Source organism: Glandiceps talaboti, chromosome 23, assembly GCF_964340395.1.
Source record: "Glandiceps talaboti chromosome 23, keGlaTala1.1, whole genome shotgun sequence".
NCBI lineage: Eukaryota > Metazoa > Hemichordata > Enteropneusta > Spengelidae > Glandiceps > Glandiceps talaboti.
In genome coordinates this window covers 900,578-923,691 of record NC_135571.1, presented here as the reverse complement: position 1 = coordinate 923,691, position 23,114 = coordinate 900,578, and positions in this window count along the sequence as shown.

The following is a 23,114-nucleotide window of genomic DNA, read 5'->3' as shown; positions in this document are numbered from 1 at the left end:
AAAAGTTTAAGGCTAGGGCGTCAGTTAAAATTGTATGAAAAAATTTCATGAAAACCATGAAGTTGTCACCAGAAACAATTTTCCACACACTCAAAAAAAATCCATTCATATTTAGAGGCACTGTAAATATTGCAAAATTGGACTGTTTTCTGTGAAGCTAGGGGAATTAACAACAGATGATATGCGTTAGTAATTATGGAACTGATAATCGAAGAGTAATGTGATGGGATTGTTATGAAAAGTCAAATATTATTAATCATTTTATTTATTTATTTATTTATTTATCTATTTATTTATTTATTTATATATATTATTTATTTATTATTTTTACAAAATTCCTACATTAGTATAACAAGTACTAACAAGCATTACAAGCTAGTAGATATGAAGTTGGTGGGAAATTCCTTGTGAAAATTTTTTTTTTTATTTTTCATTTTTTATTTATAGCAGAAATTTTCATTAAGTATGAACCCGGAGTCCATGAACATTCATTCTCTATTTATAAAATATTCTACGTTCCATTACCCATTATAACTGTAATGTACTCTATACATTATATTCCCCTTTTCTTGCTATTTACCGTATAAGGAGTAGAACGTCAAATCTTTACTACTTTCCAACAAAAGGATGTTGACACAGTCGATCCTCATTGTCAGAATCACAAGCCAACACTGATTTCTCATGACAGTATGTCTATAACATGTATAATCCAAACTTAATTAGTATTTCAGTTGCTGAAAATACATCTTTTTCAATATGATATTAATTTTAACTTCATTGCTTAAATTTCTACAGAAGGACGTTGATAAAGTTCAGAAGCAATGGCTCATTGTCAGAATCACAGGCCAACACTGATTTCTAATGACAGTATGTCTATAACCTGCATGATACAAACTTAATATTTCTGTGAATGAAAATACATCTTTTCAATATGATATTAATGTTAACTTCATTGCTTAAATTTCTGATGAATACAAAAGGATGTTGACACAATTCAGAAATAATTCCTTTATTGTCAAAATCACAAGCTAACACTGATTTCTCGCAAAATATTACATTTTGTTATACAGAAATATTTAACCTCCTCTATTCAGATTAGGTCAGATTTTATGTTGTCACTATAGGAGAGTCTGGATTCTCCATTCCCTTCTTCATTTACAAGCTTAACACATTTTAGGATATGACACTGGTAATCCAGCCTTTGACTTAAAGATAGAAGTAAACTAAATATATTCTTCTTCATTGTGGTAGATTACACAAGTGGGTGATAACGGTTCCACTGTTGTGCAATTCTAATTACCCTGTGATCAAGATAGTGTAAACATTAGAAGTTCAAAAACAGAACTGCAAGTTCGTAGAACTCTAGATAAATTAGTTTTAGGAGACATCTCCCTATATACTGAGACTATAATAAACCAACATCCATTCAATAGCTTATCACTGTTGTATCAACATGTTGTGAAGATAGTTTTCAAATTAGTTTGTGTCTATTTAATAAACGAAAGGCTCAGTAACCATGGTAATATTATTACTCACTCCATCCATTCTGTCACATATGTTGATCATTTTCTACATTGCCTTCCTCTTCTTCTCACAAACAGAATCCTTCCATAACAACTTCTGATGACCATTATAATTATATGACTGAAGTTCCTCATTTTGTTTTCCTCCTTTCACTGACTTCTGTTATTAAATATTACCTACTCTATTCCCTTCAATGTGCTATTACATTAAATGTACATTTACACACTAGGGTCGTTAGTATATGTAATGGAAAATACTTGTAGCAAATCATTTGTAAAATGAGATTTGGAAGCTGGCAGTGATTAATGGGGTTCAATCATCACATGTTAATAGTTGCTGGTAGTATTTTTGATGAAGGGAGTAATTTTATGTCTATGATTTATTACAGCAAATATGGCTTTTCCCCCCTCAGATTTCGAGTACTCATTCTATTCTAACATAATGGCATTTTCTTAAGGTGGCCATTATGAATGTGGATTGGGTATTTATTTTTGATTTTTGATTTATAAAACAATTTTATCATGGCTTCCTACTTGAGCAATCAACGTGAAACAACATATGCCAAGCTCTTCTTTATAATTAAGTACATTGGGAAAGATTAAGAATGTGTAAAATCTTTGTTATTGTACATATAATAACACACTTTTTACACATTTTTTTTCAGTTTTTGCAATTTACTGAGTTACAAACATCGATTTTTCAACTTAGTAGAGAGCTGTTATAAAATTTTTTATAAATTAAAAATCCAAAATAAATACCCAATCCACATTCATAATGGCCAGTTTAAGAATCTCCAACACAATAACCCATTGACCAGTTATTCTGTCAAATTTAATTGGCTCTTTATGAGAAAAGCAACCCATCAATCATAAAATTACAGTGCAGTATGTTGGGGATATTCATGTCATTTGAACAGTACTTAATGCAAAGATGCTTCAGTGGTGCGTTATTTCTCCACTGTTGTAATGTACGGCAAGTAGCAAAGGAATATTGACAACCACGTACATATCTGACCTAATTCACATGAAGCATTGAACTCCCAGAACACTCCAATCAACTGCCAAATGTTTATTGCATGAACCCAAACTGTTGTTGCATGGCAGGCGTGCATTCTCATGTGCTGCACCCCATCTATGGAATGCACTGCCATTGGAAATATGACGAAAACCAAGATCTAAAAAGAACTTAAAGACATATCTATTCTCCAGAGCATTCTAACTGTACAGTGCCTCAGAACTCTACATCGTAGTGGAAACTGGCACTTTGTAAATCACTGATTGATTGATACCATTCTAGTAGAGAAGGAGATGAAGAAAAGCCGATCAGTTTCCATTCAACTGATATCAACATTACGTGCACACTGGGTAAATTTCACGAGAAACAATATCAGTACAATGTATATCTCTAAAAATTTGGAATATTTGCATGTCAATGGTGCTCTACACCATGTTAATATTATCAAGTGTCTTATCTTGTGAATAACATATTTTAATTTCACCATAGCATTTGACTGCAGCCTTGGAAAATTCGCATGTGAAATTTACCACTAATAAGTATTCACGGCATCACTACATCATTGCATTCACGTATATTTCAAGTAGTGCTGTCACCTCATGTACTAGATATCAGTGTATTCCATAGCTACCTGTATAATCATTATTCCTGGATAAAGCCTCACTGACGTCGAGATCCTTGGTTTTATGGAGATCTGATTTCATTCCATTTTTATCCATACATAACATTTGACATAACCTTTACAGCCTGGATATATGGGGTTTTGCAAACAGTGTTTGTACAGCAGAATGGCCTGACTTTAGGAGGGTCCCAATCTGATTAAAATCCGATGTGGTGAAAGCGGCTAGATGTCCTTATTTACCTCTATTCATCGTGTTGTGACGTTTGTTTTGTTCGGATTGAAGGCGACGATCACTCGGTACGAAAACAAACGACACAAAACGATGGAAATAGAGGTAAATAAAGCATTTAGATGCTTTCACCACATAGGAATTTAATCAGATTCGGAGGGTCCGTAAACCATACTACCGAGGTCCGCAAAACCCATATCCCAGCTATAAAGGCTGTATCATATACCCCATGTAATGGCACAGAAACATCATTCGAATCACATTTATTATTCACATAAATTGTTAGTGAACTATAAGTATGTTATTCAAATGTTTGAGAGTGCTCAGAAATGTTGATTGACAAGAAGACAATAGACAACACTTGCATTATATAAACATTTTACTATAATAATAATAACTTTATACTTTAAGGGTTAATTTTCAATCCCGGGTCAGAGTCTCGACACTTCCCAACATGTTAAGCCACAATTTGCTCAAATATAAGTCCCCAAAATGTAACTAAGTTTCTTTCCTGTATATTCATAATATGATTGTCCAAAATTAGGAGATAAATAATCTATAATACTCTCTAAACTGGCAGTTTCATAGGTGATTTATGAGCTCTGTGAGCTTGTTACAGGGTCAAATTAAGTCATCTAGCATAATGAGTGTCATCTAAATCCGACCCCTATTTATATTTAGGCCTTTAATTCAAGGCACAAATTATACGACAGAACCCCATGGCATGTAAGTGTAAGTGTGGCATCAGGGTATTTGCATGAGTGCTTGCAGTGTTCTCTGTGGCAGTACTTTCATGAGTGTAGCGAGTGAAAGTGCAGCAGAAAACACTGTCAGCTTGATGAGTGTAATGTCCCAGAGTACCCATACTGGCACTGATGCAGAATGTGGTTCTGTTATAAATTATTACACGATGTTTATCCTAAGCAACAAAATTCTGTAAAAATGGCACTATATGATCACACGCTTTTGTGTTGAACAAACGATAGCATCCTCATTTGCATATCATTTGCATGCATGTATGCTTTCAGTATTACACTGCAGTGCAAGTACCATTACATGTCGTGTGCGCATGCACTAATGCAAGTAATCTCTGATACATAGTGTAATTATATACCATACTGTTTTAAGTAAGCTTCTAACCTTTTGGTAATAGAGGTGACATATAGCTAGTTTGCTAATGACACTATATTTCATCTTATCAATTAATTTCTTGTTACCATATTGCATATTGCATTCAAGTCAATATTGCATTCAAGTCAATTGCATTTGTAATTTATATGCAACACAACTCCTCATCTTGGTTCACCCAATCAACATTCAGGACAACACGTCTCTTAGAGATTAAGCACTTCACCTAAGACATGAGAAGAAATTAATAATTAATCTTTATTTACAGTTCAGACAGTTCTATAGATGTCAGGTACTGTCAATAGTAAAGACATAAATCAATATATTATATAGTAGAATTCAAACAGCTAGTACAAAAATCATCTCTTTGTGCAAAAGCTTGACAAAGATTCCAGCCATTCTTGTTCTAATTAATGTAGAATAGATAGAAGTTGATACTGAGAGAGAGAGAGAGAGAGAGAGAGAGAGAGAGAGAGAGAGAGAGAGAGAGAGAGAGAGAGAGAGAGAGAGAGAGAGCAGAGAGAGAGAGAGAGAGAGAGAGAGAGAGAGAGAGAGAGAGAGAGAGAGAGAGAGAGAGAGAGAGAGGAGAGAGAGAGAGAGAGAGAGAGAGAGAGACAGAGACAGAGACAGACAGAGAGAGAGAGAGAGAGAGAGAGAGAGAGAGAGAGAGAGAGAGAGAGAGAGAGAGAGAGAGAGAGAGAGAGAGAGAGAGAGAGAGAGAGAGAGAGAGAGAGAGAGAGAGAGAGATTGATTTTCTCTGTTTCTCATTGCAACCTTAAAAAAGGTCGGTCAGCCGGTCGTTTGGTTAAAAGTTAAAAGTCAAGAAAAATGAAAGTAAGTGTGTGTCTACGGATTGTTGATATTTACATTTCATAATCAAACTTTTTTACTCATCTTTTTTAGTAGTGTATGTATTTTAATTTTTTGTTAGTGCTGCTCCTAAAAATCTAAGTGAGCCCCTGATACAAAAGGGATGCCATAAATAAATAAATACATTTCATAATCCTACTTTGACAGTATTAAAAGTCAGAAGGAAACATTAAACCATGTCTTATATTGAATTTCCTAAATTTCATTCATACATAGTTGTGGTGTTTATGTCAATCAGTGATGTACTATTATTTTTTCTATTCCTGCTGTAGAGGGTGCGGATTTAACCATGACTAAATCATGACTAGAGACGAGTTTTATATAATATGGGGACCCAACTTATATGAATATTTTCATAATTACAATAATATTACTTTATTAGGAAGTAACATTTCTTTAATTCAAGTCTAAAATGAAGTTGATATATGCCAAAAATTTACATAAAACAAGAATTTTGTCCAAACAATTTTGGTGGGAATTTTTTCAGTATTGAATGGGTTAAAAAGAAAATTAACCAGGATGAAGACATATAGGGTCGGTTGGGTCATAAAAAACATTATTATGTATGACCACTCTTAGAATTATATCTCTTATTTTATGAAAACTCAAGGGATTAAAACACAACAAAATGATTAAATATATGCATATAGAAAAGAAAATGATGATGTCTTTGGAGATAATTTTTTTGGCAATTAAAAAAGGAATTAATATTCTAGGTTAGTTTCAGACTATATTTCATTATGTCCATCAAATAGAGAATATATTACCGACTAGTACTAGCTTACCTAATTTTCTTAGAAGAGCTAGTACAGAGTATGTAGAAAATATCTGAGATTTAAGTTTCTGAGTATATTCCATTATGTCCATCAAATAGAGAATATATTACCCATTGTTACCAGTATATAGAGTACAGCTAGTATGTAGAAAATATCTGAGATTTAAGTTTCTGAGTATATTTCATTATGTCCATCAAATAGAGAATATATTACCCATTGTTACCAGTATATAGAGTACAGCCAGTATGTGGAAAATATCTGAGATTTAAGTTTCTCAGTATATTACATCAAATATAGAATATATTACCCATTGTTACCAGTATATAGAGTACAGCTAGTATGTAGAAAATATCTGAGATTTAAGTTTCTGAGTATATTTCATTATGTCCATCAAATATAGAATATATTACCCATTGTTACCAGTATATAGAGTACAGCTAGTATGTAGAAAATATCTGAGATTTAAGTTTCTGAGTATATTTCATTATGTCCATCAAATATAGAATATATTACCCATTGTTACCAGTATATAGAGTACAGCTAGTATGTAGAAAATATCTGAGATTTAAGTTTCTGAGTATATTTCATTATGTCCATCAAATAGAGAATATATTACCCATTGTTACAAGTATATAGAGTACAGCTTGTATGTAGAAAATATCTGAGGCATCTTCTCAAATAGTAAGTGGAAATATATTTGGCAGAAGTCAATGGAGAGTTGGCACTCAAAGTATGTGATAAATTTTTGACAAGTGAAGACAGGTTACTGTTTAGCAGCTCTTGTTGATACAACCATGCAGAAACTAACTGCACATTGTACACTTTAAGATCGCAAGATTGCAGTTTCTTGATACATTTTGTATAATGTAATAAACCATTTAAACCAGAGACCTTAGTAAAAAAGCAACAACAAAACAAGAAGAACAAAATGTACTGCAATAAGAAACAGATAAATGCTCACCAATGTTTTTTGCAATCTACATTTAGTAATGTCTACATAGTGGCAGATTAGTCTATTTCATGTAGACACAATGTCACAAGAAAGTATTCATTCAATCTTTTTATGTGAAAGTGTAGCATATTCTGTTTAGTTTAATTACTTTTTGGTTTCAGTTTAAGTGTATCAAACAGAGCCCAGTGAACACTATTATGAAATGTGCAGTAAGTACATGCAGTGACTAGGTGAACTGTTCCATTGTTGATATACCAAGATAATAGATCTCATGGATATATTTGTCTGTCAAATAGAGCTTAAAGTGTAGTATTATTTGAACCATGACTAGAACAGTCACTTTGATAAATATCTTACTTTGATAACTGAATACCCTTAACATCTTTACCCTATTCAAAACACGCACACACATAGAGCCAACAATTCAATATTGCTTACATTCTGTATGTGGGTATTTTCTTCAGGAAGTCACAGTCTCCAACATATACCTTTGTTGAATGGGGAATATATTGTTCATGGTTCTAAGAATCAATAGGACAGTATAATATACCGAGGTAGCTTTTATTGATAAAGGTTACATCAGCACAGTAACCTGGCTCTAGTTATATGGTATAGTGAAACATAATAACGTCTGTGATATTTTAATATCTGCTAATAAATTGTAAGAGTTTTTTATATGCACATAATGTATCTAAAAATTCATTGGACATTTATTGAGCATAGATGCAAAAATAAGGTAACAAATGAGATTTACAGTTTTCTTTCCTCCATATATAATAAATAAGATTTTTTTTATATGCACATAATGTATCCGAAAATTCAATTTTTGAACATTTATTGAGCATGGATGCAAAAATAAGGTTATATTCACAGTTTTCTTTCCTCCATAAATTATGCATGAACTAATCTTCATAGAAATATTCTGGTTGATACACCTATACGGGTCAGTATTATTTCATGGCCTGTATACAGTAGTGACATGGAACAAACAGCCAAGACTTGACTGGTTTTAATTTTTACGTAACCGTGACTACCTCAAGTCACTCATGCTAGACTTGTATAATCCACAAAGGTTTCATTTGAGTAATCAATTGTGACAGAAGATAATTAATTACTCAAAAGTGATGTACCCTTCCCAAATTCCATGTTTCAATTAGTAATTGTCTGAGACAGACATTCCACTCATCACGCGCTGTCACAAACCACAGCCTCTTTTACGGCACCATCCAAAACGTGTTATCTTGCAGTGTCATGTAAGAAATAACAGCTCTGGTTTGTGAGAATGCTCATTACATAGGAGAACTACTATACGCTTCACTTAGTTTTTTTTTGAAGTTTACAAGGAAATCTATCCTGTCTACTGTTGTACATGAACTTTTTGAAGAGACTACGTAGCTCACTGTAAGTGTTTTGAATTTCACTTTTTTCAAGAGGTACAATCCAAACCCTCTTAAAAATAAGGCATTCTAAATGACTGCATGCTAAACGAACAAGTCTGATGTTCCCCCTTATACATACAAATATATTCTACATCAGTATTCTGTACACTATTAACAGTTAGGACCCTAAGGCCATGCAATCTGTTCTCTATCGTAACACGACTAAAAATTGACAAAGTCTGCCAGTCTCTAGCTTAACACAATATGGCATGGCTAGTTGATGAGTTCCACACTCAACATATCATATGTGTTTAAAAGCTTGTGCAGTGGCTGAAAAGCGGCCGTGTAGCAGCCAATGACTAGTACGCATTTGCGTTTATACTATGCGATGTTTTTTGGTGGTTTTAACCAAGGATGTATTGCGGCGCATTGACTATATGCATTCATGTTCTATATATACTATGTGCATTCTCCAAGCGGAAGGTGCTATCTACAATATCATCGTGAGGCAGTCGGTGACAAATGAATCTACCCTGTGTGAGCTTGTGGGCTTTGTCCAGTAATGATATTATGGAAATAAAACAGACATTAGATTAAAACATTCCATCTGTTATGAAAATCCTTGGATGCATGAAATTATGACAAGGTCATGAGATAGCTCAGTTATATAGAATACATGATACTCTGTGGATTGAAATAATAATTTATAATGTTACTGTATATTAATTCCATGTACAAATGTGACATTATATCACAGGCATGAGAAATTAAATTCCAAAGTTGCCATATAGATAACAAATGGATATTTATTTTGGATTTTCTATTCATTAAACAACTTTGAATTGCCAAGATAAAAAAAAAATGTGTCAAATGTTTGTTATTGTATGTACAATGACTGCTTTTGCCATTATATTGAATGCTATGTAACATATGGAGTGAACAAATAAAGTGTAAATACAGTGAATTTGAAAATACCGGGCTGCAGCTTTCCTGTTTGATGCAACCATGCAGAAACCAACAAAGAAACTACATATAATATGCCATACTTCAATAGCAGATTGCATTTTTTGCTACATTAAAATGATTAAGTCTAACTGAAATAAACTATTTAAATGTATTGCAACTCCATGCAGATATTCTGATGGCAATGTTTTAGTATCAAACACCCGATTAAGGGTGTATAAATGTCCTCTGCAGTGTTCATTTTATGTTTGTATGGTGGCATGTGTAGTTCACTTCATTTAGACAAACTGTACTCATTCAATCTTATTATCTTAAAGTGTAGCATGTCCACTTTCTTGTTGGTTTTTACGTGGTTGTATCTTGAACAGAAAAGCTAATTGATGTCTGCATGGTTGTATTAAGCAGAAAAGCTGCACAGTATTTTGAAATTAACTGTAACAATGGACCACTACATAATTATTTGTCACAGATGGAGTGAAAGAATATGTGTAAATAACTACATAATTCAGTTATCAAATAAAACTGACAGGTTTGTTCAAATGACAGACTAGTTAATAATGAAAAGACAGCTCAAACTTGTTTGTTTTCAAGTCAGTCACTTGTTGTATAACATCTAGTTATTTCTAAAGGTTTGCAGAGAAGATATACATAGGAAAAAGTTGCATGGATTTTCATGCCTTAAAGTGGCCATATGGATGAGAATTTGGTATTTATTTTGGATTTTTATTTGATAAAACAGCTTCACCATGTTTTTCTACTTGAAAAACTAATGCAAAATAACATATACCAAGTCCATGTTCATAACTCAATACATTGCAAAAAGATACAAAAAGTGTAAAAAGTTTGTTATTGTACGTACAATAACAAACATTTTACACATTGTTTAATGTTTTGCCATTTATTGAGATGTGAATATGGACTTGGTATATGTTATTTTGCATTATTGTTTCAAGTAGAAAAACATGGTGAAGCTGTTTTATCAAATAAAAATCCAAAATAAATACCAATTCTCATCCATATGGCCACTTTAATGTACTGTATATTATTGGGTATTATCCCACAACACTTGCAAGGGGAGAAGTTTGGGGTTTAGAGAATTTACTGATTTCTTAAATTTTCATAATTATTAAATCACAAACTTGCACAATTGCTAATTTTTTCACTATGTCAGTTTTATACAAATTTACAACCAAACATTAGAATAGTAAACCTTGAAAACAATTACACATACCTCAAACAACGAAGACTGAATTAAAAAAAAATATCTGATCTGATTTGGAGGTACCAATAATGAAATATTCCTAGGCACTCTGAAACATTCTATTCAACAAAACAAATCCAATTTGTCATATTTTTATTAGAATGTGTATCATGTACATTCGGTTCCACTTCACAGAGAAAACAAGTTGTCAGTTTTTTTATTCGATCTGTCGGGTGTGCAATTACTTCTAACACATCCATACAATTTCTACCTGAATAGGTACAACATAAGTATGACGTGGCCATAGATTGTTCCAAAATAATAAATTTTTGAAATGTCAAAAATCTTCAGTTTTTCTGAATAACTATTTTAAAAGGAAAATGTAACGTTAACATTCTATTGTGTAACCATGTTGTGTATAATTTTGAATGCTGTATAGTTGTATGGTTATAATGTAATTTTGGTTTTTAACGTCTAAAAAGTGGTGGAATAGGTACTTTTTATTGATTTTGTTGACGGACATCTTCCTGAATGTTGCTATGGTAACGTATTCACACGCTACTGTTCATTGATTTAATGATGTGTATATTGGAGAAATCAGGAGGTCAGCACAGCCTGTTTCCACATTGGCTAGACATATTCTAAAGAAAACTTTTCCTGTAGAAAGCTTTTGTATGACTTTAAATTGAATCTGTCTTGCTTAAATGCAAAAGTAATGTCTTTGTTCTTGTATGTTACTTGTCGTAGTCAATTGAATTTGTTATAATGGATTGGAAAGAAAGACAACATGTTTAAAGTGATTAAGCGGGCATTCAACTCTTGGGTCTGTGGCTGCAACGTGGAAAATCTTAGTCTAATCTTGAGTACAATCAATCAGGCTGCTTTTTTTTCAGAAACCTTATTTTATTGACTTTCAACCTATATAGTAAGTATAGAAATGGGGTGTTTTCATTTCAAGCAAGCAAACAAAGATACATTCACTAGAATTTGTTTGTCACAGTAAATTCATTGTTGCTATGGCAATGGTGTAATGGATTAGGAAGAAAAAGACGATTGGTTTCATCAAATCGTTACCATAGCATTCAACTTTGAGGTCGTTGTCTGTAACATATGAAACATTTAATTCTTCAGTAGAATCAATTTTGCTGATAACTTTGAGACATTTCCATTTTATTCACTCTTAGATGTTACTCTCTAATATTTGTCTTCATTCAGTCAAGGACAATATGACTGAGACTTTTTTCACTACTCGGCTCGCAACTCGTAGTGACAAAACCCTTAGGGTGATTAATAAATCCTTTCAAATTTCAGTGAAAATTGAAAATTACCACAAAATAATTGAATTGATTGGTGAATAAACAAATGATAAATTTAATAGACAAATAAATTATTGTGTGAAAATTGTAGTCTGATGTATAATTCAAGGATGCCATTGAAACAAAATATTTATTTGCATCTTACTTGTTACACTAAGAGAATCATAGGATATACATGTATTGTAGGTGTGTTTAGTCTGTAGCACTCTTGTCCAGTTGCTGAATAGACTTTGATGAGATTTAACATAGATGTAGGTATAGGTGTATTGTAGGTGTGTTAGTGTAGTCTGTAGCACCCTGTCCAGTTGCTGAATAGACTTTGATGAGATTTAACATAGATGTAGGTATAGATGTATTGTAGGTGTGTTAGTGTAGTCTGTAGCACCCTCTCCAGTTGCTGAATAGACTTTGATGAGATTTACTGTAGATGTAAGTATAGATGTATTGTAGGTGTGTTAGTGTAGTCTGTAGCACCCTTGTCCAGTTGCTGAATAGACTGATGAGATTTAACATAGATGTAGGTATAGGTGTATTGTAGGTGTGTTTAGTCTGTAGCACTCTTGTCCAGTTGCTGAATAGACTTTGATGAGATTTAACATAGATGTAGGTATAGATGTATTGTAGGTGTGTTAGTGTAGTCTGTAGCACCCTGTCCAGTTGCTGAATAGACTTTGATGAGATTTACTGTAGATGTAGGTATAGGTGTATTGTAGGTGTGTTAGTATAGTCTGTAGCACCCTTGTCCAGTTGCTGAATAGACTTTGATGAGATTTAACATAGATGTACATGTAGGTGTATAGATGTATTGCAAAGGTTAACATGGTTATTAAAAGTAGACCAAATTGAAAACTGTAATATGTACTAACTAAATTTTCTATGGCTAAAAGAAAAAACATTGGGTATAACAGATAGTATACCATGCATGAGCCATGTTCAGCAAAAAATATGGAATATATACTCTGGTTGTTCTACATCACAATAAAGCATGTTTATGTCACAGTAACGCTTGTCTACATCACTGGTTCTGCTGTGTTTGAAATATAAGTCAAACTGTTCAAAATTGGCATTACTGGCAATGGTATAATTGTATTATTCCCCAATAATTTTCTTCATTCAGCTGGAAAATATTTGTGACCTAAGGGTTGCAGCTACTCGTCTATCAACTCGTAATGTCAAGGGCCCCCTTAGGTCACTCATATTTTCCTTGTCTGAATGAAGAAAAAGATTGGAAAATAATATTTAATACAGAAGGAACATATGGGAAATTTAGCATAAGTAGTCCAAATGGCCAATTTAATCATTCAAACTTTACATAGATAGACAATATGGTTGGGAGTTGTCTATTGTCCGCTATGAATCTGGTAAACAAAGAAACATTGTCAGAATATTTTATAGTTGAATAAATGTGACCATGATTTATGTGACCGTTAGATATCAAGTGATTAACTAATCAGTATGACCAAGTAATGTCAAATAGGGAACTTGCAATCCAAACTGAGCATGCTCAGATGCAAAGGACTATGGGATTATCTGTGGTTATCGTAATCATACCTAATCTGGAGCTACTGATAAAATTAACCTCCCACAAAGATCAGGGTGACTATGAATTGATCATTCATGGTTATAAAAAGTGTAACAATATTGTTTACAATGCTAATTGATTAGTATTTATTACCACATTTCCCATGATGCAACATTCAACATGGCGGGTTTGCAAGTTCCCTATTGACCAACACAAGGTGCACTTCTATCCTAACTACCCATTACCCATAACTTAACATGGCCATGAAATGTTATTACTTTCAGTTCACCCAATATCAATTCTATACAGCAGATTATTATGTTATGAATTGATTTCTAAGTCTAAAGTACCAACGCGTGGGTGCTGTGTTGAATATTAATACCTTCAACAAAGCTTGCTACAACTAAAGGACTGGGCCCTTGTTTCACAAGGGCACTAAGTAAAGTACTACAGTATCATACTGTGTGATCCTTAGGCAGGGACCCTGTGCTTAGGTTGATAGATTAAAAGTTAATGCGTTGGCTTCTAACCTGCTGACGAATAGAAGGGTACACACAGGAGTTGATAGACTAGCAGAATCTACCAGTTAATGTAATAGCTCAGCTGGTTAGAACACTCTCAATTACAAGTCATTGGACTTGGTTTAACTACTACATGTTTCACTTTTCATTCCTCAGTTTTAATGTATATTCTACTTTATTCATCATTACACAAACCTATTTTGATAAATTTAGCACAGGGTGATGAAGTTCCTCATACTTTAATATATGTTCAAGTGTATAGAAGCTTAAAAAATAATAAATGTGGTCAAATAAATATCGTAGAAACCAAGCAAATTAGAATAAGTACTATTACTATTGTAACTCTAATCATTATAGGCGCCATGGGAAGCAACTTGATTGACAGTTTCAATTATTTCTTTAAAGAGCTTGACATGTTTAGAATATTGTGATGTAATTTTCTGTCTGGAACCTAAAGGTATGTTACGTGGGTTGGTTACATAGCTGACTTTCTTTCTTTTGAATTATGTTAAATGTAGTTATCATGGTTTATATTATTTGTCCCCTATTCAATGACATGTTAAACGTGGCCATATGGATGAGGATTGGATATATTCTTTTTTTTATTTTTTATTTATAAAACAATTCTATAATGGCTTCCTATTTGAAAAATCATTGTGAAACAACATATGCCAAGTCTGTGTTTGTAACTCATTGTGAAACAACATACCGTATACCAAGTCTGTGTTTGTAACTCAATGTGAAACAACACATACCAAGTCTGTGTTTGTAACTCAATGTAAAACAACATATGTCAAGTCTGTGTTTGTAACTCAATGTGAAACAACATGTCAAGTCTGTGTTTGTAACTCACTGTGAAACAACATACCGTATACCAAGTCTGTGTTTGTAACTCAATGTGAAACAACATTGAAAAAGTCTGTGTTTGTTATTCAATGTGAAACAACACATACCAAGTCTGTGTTTGTAACTCAATGTAAAACAACATATGTCAAGTCTGTGTTTGTAACTCAATGTGAAACAACATGTCAAGTCTGTGTTTGTAACTCACTGTGAAACAACATACCGTATACCAAGTCTGTGTTTGTAACTCAATGTGAAACAACATACCGTATACCAAGTCTGTGTTTGTAACTCAATGTGAAACAACATACCGTATACCAAGTCTGTGTTTGTAACTCAATGTGAAACAACATACCGTATACCAAGTCTGTGTTTGTAACTCAATGTGAAACAACATACCGTATACCAAGTCTGTGTTTGTAACTCAATGTGAAACAACATACCGTATACCAAGTCTGTGTTTGTAACTCAATAATAATAATAATGTTGGGTTCTTATAATAACAATGTGAAACAACATTGAAAAAGTCTGTGTTTGTTATTCAATGTGAAACAACATTGAAAAAGTCTGTGTTTGTAACTCAATGTTTAACAACATAGACCAAGTCTGTGTTTGTTACTCAGTGTAAAACAACATATATACCAAGTCTGCATTAACATCAGACTAGTGTATGTGAGTTTTTACTTCACGTTAACATCAGACTAGTGTATGTGAGTTTTTACTTCATGTTAACATCAGACTAGTGTATGTGAGTTTTTACTTCACGTTAACATCAGACTAGTGTATGTGAGTTTTTACGTCACGTTAACATCAGACTAGTGTATGTGAGTTTTTACTTAACATTAACATCAGACTAGTGTATGTGAGTTTTTACGTCACGTTAACATCAGACTAGTGTATGTGAGTTTTTACTTCACGTTAACATCAGACTAGTGTATGTGAGTTTTTACTTCACATTAACATCAGACTAGTGTATGTGAGTTTTTACTTCACGTTAACATCAGACTAGTGTATGTGAGTTTTTACTTCATGTTAACATATCAGACTAGTGTATGTGAGTTTTTACGTCACGTTAACATCAGACTAGTGTATGTGAGTTTTTACTTCACATTAACATCAGACTAGTGTATGTGAGTTTTTACTTCACATTAACATCAGACTAGTGTATGTGAATTTTTACTTCACGATAACATCAGACTAGTATTTGTGAGTTTTTACTTAACGTTAACATCAGCCTCGTGTATGTGAGTTTTTACTTTATGTTAACATCAGACTAGTGTATGTGAGTTTTTACTTCACGTTAACATCAGACTAGTGTATGTGAGTTTTTACTTCACGTTAACATCAGACTAGTGTATGTGAGTTTTTACTTCACGTTAACATCAGACTAGTGTATGTGAGTTTTTACTTCACGTTAACGTCATTCCTGACTAAAACATTGAAAACTTTCACGCCTTCAATGACAATAGCTTCTGTAATTACAAGTGAGATGCTGATAAGTTGATAATGGTGATGCTGTGCTTGTGAACATGTGTTTAGGGGGAGGGAGGGAGGGGTTTTTGAACAATGTTCGTTTGTTGAGCTTGTTCGTCATTGTATGATCATCGCTTAGATGGAATTAGGTTTGGCATATGTCGGGGCATCACTAGTACGATCATCTCTAGAAGCCATGAAATTGATACTATAATCCCACTGGTACATTTGATTGCATTGTATTAAACATTTGATTGCTTTCACCGATTCCAAGAAGAATCATCCGAATCATACATACCAATTTAAAGCAAGTGTATATGTTGAAGTCCGTAATTTATTACCCAAATTATGTTTCTTTTGGCACAATATCAATAAAATGTTGAAGGTTTTGAGTTTTATTGTCACTCATGCATTTCAGTCCTAACTAAGCCAATTTAACAGTAACCATGTTAAGTAGGTAACATCTCTGAAATGGAAACTTGTAGTAATAGATTGTGTATCAGTGCATTAGTGTGTAGCAATGGTCATCATAAAATTTCAGTGTTAGTCTTAGGAACATTAAATTGTCAAATGCAGCCATTTCCTATTCAGTGGCACTATATCCTTATACCAGGTTTGTTTGAGTTCAGTCAGTTTCAAGTAAGTATACATCAGTAAGTAGAATACTGTGAGTACCTTTTAATTATAAATGATAGTTAAGTATACATCAGTAAGTAGAATACTGTGAGTACCTTTTAATTACAAGTGATGGTTAAGTATACATCAGTAAGTAGAATACAGTGAGTACCTTGTAATTACAAGTGATGATGAAGTATACATCAGTAAGTAGAATACTGTGAGTACCTTTTAATTACAAGTGATGATGAAGTATACATCAGTAAGTAGAATACTGTGAGTACCTTTTAATTACAAGTGATGGTTAAGTATACATCAGTAAGTAGAATACAGTGAGTACCTTTTAATTACAAGTGATGGTGAAGTATATATCAGTAAGTAGAATACTGTGAGTACCTTTTAATTACAAGTGATGATGAAGTATACATCAGTAAGTAGAATACTGTGAGTACCTTTTAATTACAAGTGATGGTGAAGTATACATCAGTAAGTAGAATACTGTGAGTACCTTTTAATTACAAGTGATGATGAAGTATACATCAGTAAGTAGAATACTGTGAGTACCTTTTAATTACAAGTGATGGTGAAGTATATATCAGTAAGTAGAATACTGTGAGTACCTTTTAATTACAAGTGATAGTTAAGTATACATCAGTAAGTAGAATACTGTGAGTACCTTTTAATTACAAGTGATAGTGAAGTATACATCAGTAAGTAGAATACTGTGAGTACCTTTTAATTACAAGTGATGGTTAAGTATACATCAGTAAGTAGAATACTGTGAGTACCTTTTAATTACAAGTGATAGTGAAGTATACATCAGTAAGTAGAATACTGTGAGTACCTTTTAATTACAAGTGATAGTGAAGTATACATCAGTAAGTAGAATACTGTGAGTACCTTTTAATTACAAGTGATAGTTAAGTATACATCAGTAAGTAGAATACTGTGAGTACCTTTTAATTACAAGTGATAGTTAAGTATACATGTACATCAGTAAGTAGAATACTGTGAGTACATTTTTCACACATATAAACAAAGCTTGTGTCCTTTTAACAATACAGCTAGCAAATGTTCTTATTTCCTTTGTTTTCTTACCAATCAGAATGAATGATATAAAGGGCTTCACATTATCTGTGGCTTAAATTGGGGCTATTCATCGCTGAGCACAGTCACCAATCAGAATGAACCTTATAAAATGCTTCACATTATCTGTGGCTGGGGCTGTCATCACTCAGAGTAGTCACCAATCAGAATGAACCTTATAAAATGCTTCACATATTATCTGTGGCTGGGGCTGTCATCACTCAGAGTATAGTCACCAATCAGAATGAACCTTATAAAATGCTGCACATTATCTGTGGCTGGGGCTGTCATCATTCAGAGTAGTCACCAATCAGAATGAACCTTATAAAATGCTTCACATACTATCTGTGGCTTGGGGCTGTCATCATTCAGAGTAGGCACCAATCAGATTGAACCTTATAAAATGCTTCACATACTATCTGTGGCTTGGGGGTTGTCATCATTCAGAGTAGGCACCAATCAGATTGAACCTTATAAAATGCTTCACATACTATCTGTGGCTTGGGGGTTGTCATCATTCAGAGTAGGCACCAATCAGATTGAACCTTATAAAATGCTACACATAATCTGTGGCTTGGGGCTGTCATTGAAAGTAGTCGCCAATCAGAATGAACCTTGTAAAAAATTGCTTCACATAATCTGCTAATGGGCTATTCATAATTAAGATAGTCACCACTCAGAATGAACGGTATAAACTTTACATTATCTGTGACTTGGGGCCATTCATCACTGGGAGTAGAAACTGGATTAAAGGAATCTGTGATTAAGACTTGGCAACCTGCATAGTGTATGACTTTATTACCGTCTCTCTGTCTCTTTGCAGAATACATATTCAGACAATCAGTGATGTCCACTCAAATTTGTTAAGTAGGTAAAATCTACCTGATAGTACATCTTCTAGGTATTTTGTAAAGTTACTGTACATTCCAGGGGTTCCTCTTAGGTCTGTATGGATATCTATGTATATTGTAATTGTACTAGATTTCCACTTTTCATATCCTAAGGTTCACACTTCTGCAAATATTCATAAGGCAGCTGCCATACAAATGATAATAATCATACTTCTCTTGGGGCAATCGTATTTTTTTTCTGTGTCTCATTACCTGACCAACCTAATTTTTCAGCTTCAACATCAAAATTAAAAAAATATTTTATATTTTCACCACCTCTAATATTTTGTGAAACAGCACCCTCTCTGGCAAGAATAAGCAAGTGTCTGGACTGTCGACATCATCTACATACAGTTATGATGGCGATGACAACATTTGTTCACAAACAGAGAATTTCTTTTATGATGGAAGTTATTCAAGTTTGGGGCCGAGAACATGCAATTGTGTAGAGAAGCTGAGAAAGGGCTTGTTACCAGGAATCCAATGAAATGAAGATAGAGAGGAAGAAATGTAGAGGCAGCAAAATATGATGATGATTTTGTGTTTTTGTACTCTTTTTTTATAGATTGACTGACTAACCCATTGTTGCCATTGAAAAGTAATGAGAAACATAAACATAATAGGGTGACCATAATGGTCTATTTTGGCCAAAAAGTCAAGTTATTGTTAAATTGATATTTCCATAATGGAATGTATTTGACAAAAGTCAAGTTATTTTTAGTATTTTCAAGAGGAATTTAACAGACAGATAGTCAAATTCTTAGTGTATCCCCAAAGGTGAATAAAAAAAAATAACATACAAACCCCACATTCTTAACTTCCATAGGGGAATCTAACTGAAAAACACCAAAGTTAATTTTAACATAGTATTTCCATAGGGACATTTAATATTTTCATCAACCACAACTACCCTAGTAATTGAATACACTGATGTAAAGCACTCTCTCCATGTGTCACACTCATTGATAGCAGTCATACCAAGTGTAAAAGTATACCCTTTCAATTGCTTTCATTATAAGCCTAGTATGTAGCCTTTCTAATGTAGTCAATTTGTCAAAAGTGTTTTCTGTTCACTAAACAGATAGATAAGTGAATGATAGCATGGAAGTCATGACTATAATTATTTAACTTTTAGTGAGGTCTAGACAATGTTGTATGACATCTATGTTTACACTCTAGTCATTGACTACATAGTTTGCACTGCTAACATTGTTTACACTCCAGTCAATGACTATTTACTTACTTTGCACTGCAAAGATTGTTTACACTCTAGTCAATGACTATTTACTTACTTTGCACTGCAAAGATTGTTTACACTCTAGTCAATGACTATTTACTTACTTTGCACTGCTAACATTGTTTACACACTAGTCAATGACTATTTACTTACTTTGCACTGCTAACATCGTTTACAGATTGATTACACTGAGAGACACCACATACTGGGCTGATAATTAAATCAATTGAAACATTATACTTGTACACTTGATATGGATGATATAAATGATTGTGGAAAATCATGCAAATGTTTTACTTGAGTGTTACCAGTTGTAATTCATTGCTATTTTACTTTATTATCCCTCACGGGGAAAATTTGTCTTGAAACAACACAGAAAAACCTACATATAATCTTATACATTAAAATACCTTGAACAACATAAAACAGAAGACGTTGAACACTGATTAAAAGACGACATAAAAACAGACCCACACTTCCTTTTAATACTTCTTACATTCTCTGGTTAAGTATTCTGATGGCAGAGAGTACAGAACTGAGTAGGCTAGTTCCTATATACGTTAGTACCGCAGTTGGCATCCAGACTAAGAACTGAGCTGAGCAGGACATGTTCTCAAGGATAAAGTTATTAAATATGAGATCAGCATCATTAGTAGTCAACATCCTCATTGGCAAGGACGTTATATTTGCTAACAGCTTGTGATATCAATTAGACTCACTAAATGGAAACTCCTTGAATGTCTAAGATCTAGCTTCTATACCTAGGCAACACCATAGAGACACACATGAAATGATTCATGGTACATGTTATGGCATTGCCAAGGACTCTCATACATGAAGTGATTTATTGTATGTGTGTTATGGTATTGCCAAGGGCTCTGGTGGGGTAGGGATGTACACTTTCACTTGCATTGCATACCAATATCACAGATGGGACAGATATTATTACATTTCAAATCTTACCAGATTTAATTAAAAAATAGTAATGATAACTATATCCATTCATAGCAATTTTTTAAGACATAATAATTATGATCTATTTTCAATAGCTCATTTCAACTACATTAGTATCATGTTATTTCAACTTTGTTGGAATCACCTAGCGAAGGTCCAAACTTAAAATAATAGACAGTATATGTTGAAGTTACAAAACAGCTTCAATCTGTCCTCAAAGGTATAGATAGATATCACAGATCTCATAAATAGTGCTTACTTTAATACTGGTGAGATCTAAAGACTGCTGCTAGCATTATGCCTTGTGTGTCAATAAACCTGATTGATATTTACACAGTGTATAATATACACAGTATACGAAGTAGATCTGAAGTAATGAGCAGAATATGTGGCATGGTTATGAATACATGTTATTCTTTGTGCAGTCACTGGGTCTCAGTACAGTATAACATTCCATTAGGGAAAATAAGTATTACAACTTCTCAACTGGCTACCTATTACCATTAATGCAAACACTGAAGATTTATCAAGGCATTGGTATTTTTACATCATTTTCTCATTCACCCATGAGATTTTATATTTGGTTGAAAAAAATGAAACAAATAAAAAAAAAGAAGTACACCCTGTCTTTTTGGGGCACATATTATAGTTCAAGTTGGAGTTCTCATAGAATGAAACATGGAAATCTTACAGTATGTGTATGTCTGCCGTTTGAAGTATATTACCTAGCCAGTAATTGGTTTCAAGTGGTTTGTTATTGTCGTCAGTATATGTACATACCACACACAAAATATAGTCTATAGACAGCATAGAACATTTTTGAAGTGATTGATGAGATATTCTACCCAACTAATGGCAGTTGTACATAAAAAGTAAAGTGAGGATCACTTAAAACTGCACTCGCTGTAACTGGAACATTTTTGAAAACTGTTTTGCCATATATATATATATATATATATATATATATATATATATATATATATATATATATATATATATATATATATATATATATATATATATATATATATATATATATATATATATATATATATATATATATATATATATATATATATATATATATATATATATATATATATATATATATATATATATATATATATACATACAGACTAAATCGTAATGACATACACCATGCATAATGTTGAATGACATGTGGGTATCAAAACTTATTCGTGTAGTAAATAATATTACATAATATGGTTGGGGTGTAAGCACAATTTCACAACCATGATTTCAACATATATAACTATACTACATGTATTTATAGACCGTTACTTGACATGTACAATGTCAAATTATTGGTATTTTAACAATTTTCAATGAATATATTGTTGGTTGTCAGATCAAAAAAATAATACTCCAGTTACAGCTAGTGGAGTTTTAATGTTTGACATGACCTTTCTTCATGTGGTCCATGCCATTAAAAAGCAATCAAAAATTGAAATGACTTGTGACTTTGTGAAGTAGTAGGCATAAACTCTAATCTGATCATCTTGTGAAGTGTATTTGTGTAAGGTTTCAGAACCTCTACACACAGGGAGAAATCTGTTCAAATTCAAATACTATCGGAAATTTCACAATAGTGTCACTACTTGACCTATTTCATGCTTGGAATCATTCAGAGAACAATTTTAAGGTCAGGTTACCAAACTTTTGCTTTGCAACTGTATTTTTGTAATTGAAATACCCTTAAAATGTTGGTTTCCTACTTTAAATATAATTTTCTTACAGACCAGTCTAAGTTAATTGGTTTAACTTCGTATTGCACTGAAATTTAATTCGCTTACCAGTCTAGGTATTTTTGTTGACATACTGCCCAGACTATAACACAGAGGCAAAAATCGGGTTAAAATAAACACATTTTGCATTTCATGTAATATTTACACCATAACTTTTTGGTCATGAAGACTAATAATGATCAACCTTCTCAGATTTGTATGTACCACCAAAAGTAGTTTTGTCAATGTCATTT